Source organism: Rhynchophorus ferrugineus, unplaced genomic scaffold (genome assembly GCF_030347505.1).
Source record: "Rhynchophorus ferrugineus isolate W39M unplaced genomic scaffold, kcgeb_rfMv2 rfM693, whole genome shotgun sequence".
NCBI classification, from domain to species: Eukaryota; Metazoa; Arthropoda; class Insecta; order Coleoptera; family Curculionidae; genus Rhynchophorus; species Rhynchophorus ferrugineus.
Window position 1 is genome coordinate 1 of NW_027473270.1, and position 6,605 is coordinate 6,605.

Here is a 6,605-nt window from a genome sequence, read left to right on the forward strand (position 1 = left end):
CCCGTTCCCTTGGCAGTGGTTTCGCTAGATAGTAGGTAGGGACAGTGGGAATCTCGTTAATCCATTCATGCGCGTCACTAATTAGATGACGAGGCATTTGGCTACCTTAAGAGAGTCATAGTTACTCCCGCCGTTTACCCGCGCTTGATTGAATTTCTTCACTTTGACATTCAGAGCACTGGGCAGAAATCACATTGCGTCAACATCACGTTAAGACCATCGCAATGCTTTGTTTTAATTAGACAGTCGGATTCCCCCGGTCCGTGCCAGTTCTGAGCTGATCGTTAAGTAGCGGCCGAAGAGGACACCGAATCGAACGTGAACGGCGCACGGTCGTCCGAAAACTACCGAAACGCCGAAACATCAACTCGGGCCTCGCAGCAAAGCGATTCCGCGGGAGGCCAAGGCACAGGACCGAGCTCGGATCCGAAACGACCCCGAAAGATCGTCCCTTCACCTCGCCCAGGCCCGGCTCGTCAACCAGGACCCGCTTCCTCGCCAAGCCCGACACGCCCCGATCCTCAGAGCCAATCCTTATCCCGAAGTTACGGATCCAATTTGCCGACTTCCCTTACCTACATTATTCTATCGACTAGAGGCTCTTCACCTTGGAGACCTGCTGCGGATATGGGTACGAACTGGCGCGACGCCTCCACGTGGCCCTCTCCCGGATTTTCAAGGTCCGAGGGGATGAACCGGACACCGCGGCAACTGCGGTGTTCTTCGCGTTCCAAACCATATCTCCCTGCTAGAGGATTCCATGGAACTCGAACGCTCATGTAGAAAAAGAAAACTCTTCCCGGATCTCCCGACGGCGTCTCCGGGTCCTTTTGGGTTACCCCGACGAACTCTCTTGCGAGGGCCCGACTTATTAACGGTTCCGCTGCCAGGTTCCGGAATAGGAACCGGATTCCCTTTCGCCCGACGGGTGTGTATCGATCTAGTATATATATATACAATAAACGTACACCGCATCGACATCGGCTTTCGCCTAGGGCTTAGGATCGACTGACTCGTGTGCAACGGCTGTTCACACGAAACCCTTCTCCACGTCAGTCCTCCAGGGCCTCGCTGGAGTATTTGCTACTACCACCAAGATCTGCACCGACGGCGGCTCCAGACGGCCTCGCGGCCAGCCCTTCTGCGCTCACCGCCGCGACCCTCCTACTCGTCAGAGCTTCATGACCGCGCCCGAAGACGCGATCGCACATGCCGCTGACGGTCGAGTATAAGCACGACGCTTCAGCGCCATCCATTTTCAGGGCTAGTAACTTCGGCAGGTGAGTTGTTACACACTCCTTGGCGGATTCCGACTTCCATGGCCACCGTCCTGCTGTCTTAAGTTACCAACGCCTTTCATGGTATCCCATAAGCGTCGATTTAGGCGCTTTAACTCGACGTTTGGTTCATCCCACAGCGCCAGTTCTGCTTACCAAAAATGGCCCACTTGGCACTCTGATCCGAAATCTCGCGGCTTCATCATTTAAGCAAGCCGGAGATCTCACCCATTTAAAGTTTGAGAATAGGTTGAGGTCGTTTCGACCCCAATGCCTCTAATCATTCGCTTTACCGGATGAGACTCGTACGCTACGAGCGCCAGCTATCCTGAGGGAAACTTCGGAGGGAACCAGCTACTAGATGGTTCGATTAGTCTTTCGCCCCTATTACCCAGTTCCGACGATCGATTTGCACGTCAGAATCGCTACGGACCTCCATCAGGGTTTCCCCTGACTTCGTCCTGACCAGGCATAGTTCACCATCTTTCGGGTCCCAGCGTGTACGCTCTTGGTGCGCCTCTTCTCGCGATGAGAACGAGACGCCCCGGGAATGCGAAGCGGCCACTTTTAAGGGTAAACCGCCCATCTTCCCTGAGTTCGTGCGAGACGAACTTTCACTTTCATTACGCCTTTAGGTTTAGTGATTCCCAATGACTCGCGCACATGCTAGACTCCTTGGTCCGTGTTTCAAGACGGGTCCTGAAAGTACCCAAAGCTATAGCGTCGCCGATCGGTCTAGGTCTGTTCGAGAACCTCGTCGCCAACAGTCATCAGAGGTCGGAAACGGCACCGGGTCCGATTACCGACGTGCATCTGACGCGCTTGCGACGAGCCGAACGCTAACGAGTAGCGGCCTTAAACCATTCGGTATACCGTCGAGCGAGTCGACCGCGAACACGAGGGTCCGTAAACGAAAACGGCGCGAACCGCAGTCTACGGTCTCCACCTCGAGCCTTAAGCCGACGCCCAACGGATCGCGACGTCCTACAAGGAGAAAAGTGCACGCGTTCGTCGCCGGATCGACGTACGAAAGGCGCGCGCAACGCCGAAACGTCACGTGTCACGCGATCGCACGCCGCCTACTACGAGCCGCGAATGAATTTCTCCCTTCGACCTTTCGGGTTTCTCAGGTTTACCCCTAAACGGTTTCACGTACTCTTGAACTCTCTCTTCAAAGTGCTTTTCAACTTTCCCTCACGGTACTTGTTCGCTATCGGTCTCGTGGTTATATTTAGCCTTAGATGGAGTTTACCACCCGCTTAGGGCTGCACTCTCAAGCAACCCGACTCTAAGGAGAGATCCTCTCGCCGTCAGTCACGGTCGCTACGGGCCTGGCACCCTCTATGGGCTGTTGCCCCGTTCAAGATGGACTTGGACGCGCGACGTAACGTCGAGATAATGGACCCTCCCGAACACCACATTTCCCGGCGCCCGATGTCGGTCGCGGGATTCGGTGCTGGGCTAATCCCTGTTCGCTCGCAGCTACTAAGGGAATCCTAGTTAGTTTCTTTTCCTCCGCTTAGTAATATGCTTAAATTCAGCGGGTAGTCTCACCTGCTCTGAGGTCGCTAGTTTAATATGCGTGGCGCTCGTAATCATCATAATAATGAAGATTAGGAGCCAATACGAAATATAAAAGTTTAGAATGGAAAAGACGCGCCGTCGAAAAACGGTGTTTTCTCCCTCGTATTCGAGAGACAACGCACCTACGATCCGACGTCGATTAAAAACTAATTTTATCGGATACGACGATCGTATTAATGGTGCGCGCTACGTTTATCACAAAAACGTGCGAACGACCGTTTTAAAACACGTCTCATCCCTTTCATATTCGTACGACCCGTACGAGAGAGTTAGGTCACACGTACGGGTCCGCTGTCACGTTTTAGAACGTCGCGATCGAATCGCGCTTATACGCTCAGCACGCTCAGACATTTCTCGTCGATCGCGAAGATCAAAGAAAATCCGAGCAGTCTTGAAATGAGATACGACCCTCAGCCAGGAGTGGTCCGGGTATGAGATCCCAGGACCGCAATGTGCGTTCGAAATGTCGATGTTCATGTGTCCTGCAGTTCACAAGTTGACGCGCAATTAGCTGCGTTCTTCATCGACCCACGAGCCAAGTGATCCACCGTTTAGGGTAATCTTTTTTTAAGTTAGGTTTTAAACGCATATCGAAACGTTTCTATTATAAGACGACGACGACGACGACGACGCGCGCTCACGTCATAGACAGCGCTTGCGCCCCTTTCGCAGCCGCCGTCGACTTTAAAACGCTCTTACGGTTTATTTTCGTCTTCTCCACTACACACAACGAGAGGAGCGGAGACAGACTACTCGAAATGGTGACGTTCGTTGTAAATTTTCGTCGTCTCACCTCGTACGACAACAAAAGAGCATACGCTGATCATTAGTTTGGCAATATTTTCGTAAACTAAATCTCACCCTTTTGGAATGAAACAAACGAAGGGTGATAAGATTTTCGTAAACTAATCACATTACCGATCATCGTATATGTTCGTCGATATGAGGATCGAAACGTCGATTAGAAATATAATTGGCAAAATCGTTTTATTTTGCGCTCGATTTGTCCATTTATAACGAAATCCGTCGTAGGCCGACGATTATTACTCGTCGTCCTATATAACAACATCTTCATCGTATATATCTCCGCTTTCGGGCGTACATCTTTTAAAACCATATATTATAGGTACCCGAAAACAGCTACGTTGACGACGTCGAAATTCGATCGGAACTTCCGAACTTCGTAGATGGCTCTTTAACGTTCGACAATGATTTTTACAGACTTGTACGTTTACCTATTATATATATATAGGCATAACAACACACTGTAATGATCCTTCCGCAGGTTCACCTACGGAAACCTTGTTACGACTTTTACTTCCTCTAAATGATCAAGTTTGGTCATCTTTTCCTACACATCGACGACGCCGAAACGCCATCGCGTGTCGATCCGAAGACCTCACTAAATCATTCAATCGGTAGTAGCGACGGGCGGTGTGTACAAAGGGCAGGGACGTAATCAACGCGAGCTTATGACTCGCGCTTACTGGGAATTCCTCGTTCATGGGGAACAATTGCAAGCCCCAATCCCTAGCACGAAGGAGGTTCAGCGGGTTACCCGGGCCGCTCGGCCAGGGAAGACACGCTGATTCCTTCAGTGTAGCGCGCGTGCGGCCCAGAACATCTAAGGGCATCACAGACCTGTTATTGCTCAATCTCGTGCGGCTAGAAGCCGCCTGTCCCTCTAAAGAAGAATAGTTTGTACGCCGACAGTAAAAACCGCGCACGAACCGCGAAACCCGAAAGCAACGCGGCCGGCGGGCCTTTAGGATGTCAAAAAGCGCCTAGTTAGCAGGCTAGAGTCTCGTTCGTTATCGGAATTAACCAGACAAATCGCTCCACCAACTAAGAACGGCCATGCACCACCACCCACCGAATCAAGAAAGAGCTCTCAATCTGTCAATCCTTCCGGTGTCCGGGCCTGGTGAGGTTTCCCGTGTTGAGTCAAATTAAGCCGCAGGCTCCACTCCTGGTGGTGCCCTTCCGTCAATTCCTTTAAGTTTCAGCTTTGCAACCATACTTCCCCCGGAACCCAAAAGCTTTGGTTTCCCGGAAGCTGCCCGTCGAGTCATATTAGGGAACGTCGACGGATCGCTAGCTGGCATCGTTTAAGGTTAGAACTAGGGCGGTATCTGATCGCCTTCGAACCTCTAACTTTCGTTCTTGATCAATGAAAGCGTTTTTGGCAAATGCTTTCGCTTCTGTTCGTCTTGCGACGATCCAAGAATTTCACCTCTAACGTCGCAATACGAATGCCCCCATCCGTTCCTATTAATCATTACCTCGGGGTTCCGAAAACCAACAAAATAGAACCGAGGTCCTATTCCATTATTCCATGCATACAGTATTCAGGCGAAATTTTAGCCTGCTTTGAGCACTCTAATTTGTTCAAAGTAAACGTGCCGGCCCACCTCGACACTCAGTAAAGAGCACCGCGGCAGGATTGAGTTGGGCCGTCGTAACCACGACGCGCACAACACGCACGCCGAAACGCACGCGCGACGGCGACGCGACACGACTAAGCCCACCGGCAGGACGTCTCGCGAAAAACACGCCAGTTAACACCGCGAACGATGAACCGGCGGCGCGAGACACAAATTCGACTACGAGCTTTTTAACCGCAACAACTTTAATATACGCTATTGGAGCTGGAATTACCGCGGCTGCTGGCACCAGACTGGCCCTCCAATTGATCCTCGTTAAAGGGTTTAGAGTGTACTCATTCCGATTACGGGGCCTCGGATGAGTCCCGTATCGTTATTTTTCGTCACTACCTCCCCGTGCCGGGAGTGGGTAATTTGCGCGCCTGCTGCCTTCCTTGGATGTGGTAGCCGTTTCTCAGGCTCCCTCTCCGGAATCGAACCCTGATTCCCCGTTACCCGTTACGACCATGGTAGGCGCAGAACCTACCATCGACAGTTGATAAGGCAGACATTTGAAAGATGTGTCGCCGGTGCGAGACCGTGCGATCAGCTTAAAGTTATTCAGAGTCACCAAGTTGTACGATGACGAGCGCGAACCCGAAACCGATTGGTTTTGATCTAATAAAAGCACTCCTTCCATCTCTGGTCGGAGCTCTGTTTGCATGTATTAGCTCTAGAATTACCACAGTTATCCAAGTAATTGTGGGTACGATCTAAGGAACCATAACTGATTTAATGAGCCTTTCGCGGTTTCACCTTAATTCGGTATGTACTGAGACATGCATGGCTTAATCTTTGAGACAAGCATATGACTACTGGCAGGATCAACCAGGGAACTGTTCTTATTATTTTATCGACACGAAGCAGATAAAACAAATACAGACACAGTTTATTTTATAAGTTTGACTTATAAAGAAACGTGTGCGTAAGACGACGATATATAATATATATCGACGACTAATAAAAAGGAGGTGCATGATAGCGCGCCTAGACGACGGAAAAACCGGTCCGAGGCGCCACGCTCTTACATTTTAATATTAGTTGTCTAATAAAACAAAACGATATCATCATCTTAGACACATCTTTTGTTTTTTTTATACACAACCGATCGACTAGGCACCCAATTATCTCGATTATCGACGACGATCGTCGACTACGTCGAAAATTGGATGCCGCAAAATATCGTTCGGCGTTTATAAGACCTCGAAAAACATTCTCTCCGAACCCTTCGCTAGATAGAAATATATAAAGCGACAAGGAAACCTCGTACGAGAAACGTTTCGTGATTTTTTATTTTATTCTCGCTCGGAGAGCAGAGAGC

The 6,605-nt window shown here is 50.3% G+C and overlaps 2 non-coding genes and 1 pseudogene across 2 annotated transcripts; all 3 read right to left on the reverse strand.

Annotated features, from left to right (window-relative positions):
* On the reverse strand, nucleotides 1–2,845 carry LOC143206441 (uncharacterized; annotated as a pseudogene).
* A 420-nt stretch (nucleotides 2,846–3,265) lies between these two features.
* LOC143206439 (5.8S ribosomal RNA) lies at nucleotides 3,266–3,420 on the reverse strand. Its single transcript, XR_013008406.1, has one exon. It is a non-coding gene; the product is annotated as a 5.8S ribosomal RNA (ribosomal RNA).
* Nucleotides 3,421–4,129: 709 nt separating this feature from the next.
* Nucleotides 4,130–6,119, reverse strand: LOC143206440 (small subunit ribosomal RNA). The gene has a single exon (XR_013008407.1). It is a non-coding gene; the product is annotated as a small subunit ribosomal RNA (ribosomal RNA).
* Between the last annotated feature and the right edge of the window lie 486 nt (nucleotides 6,120–6,605).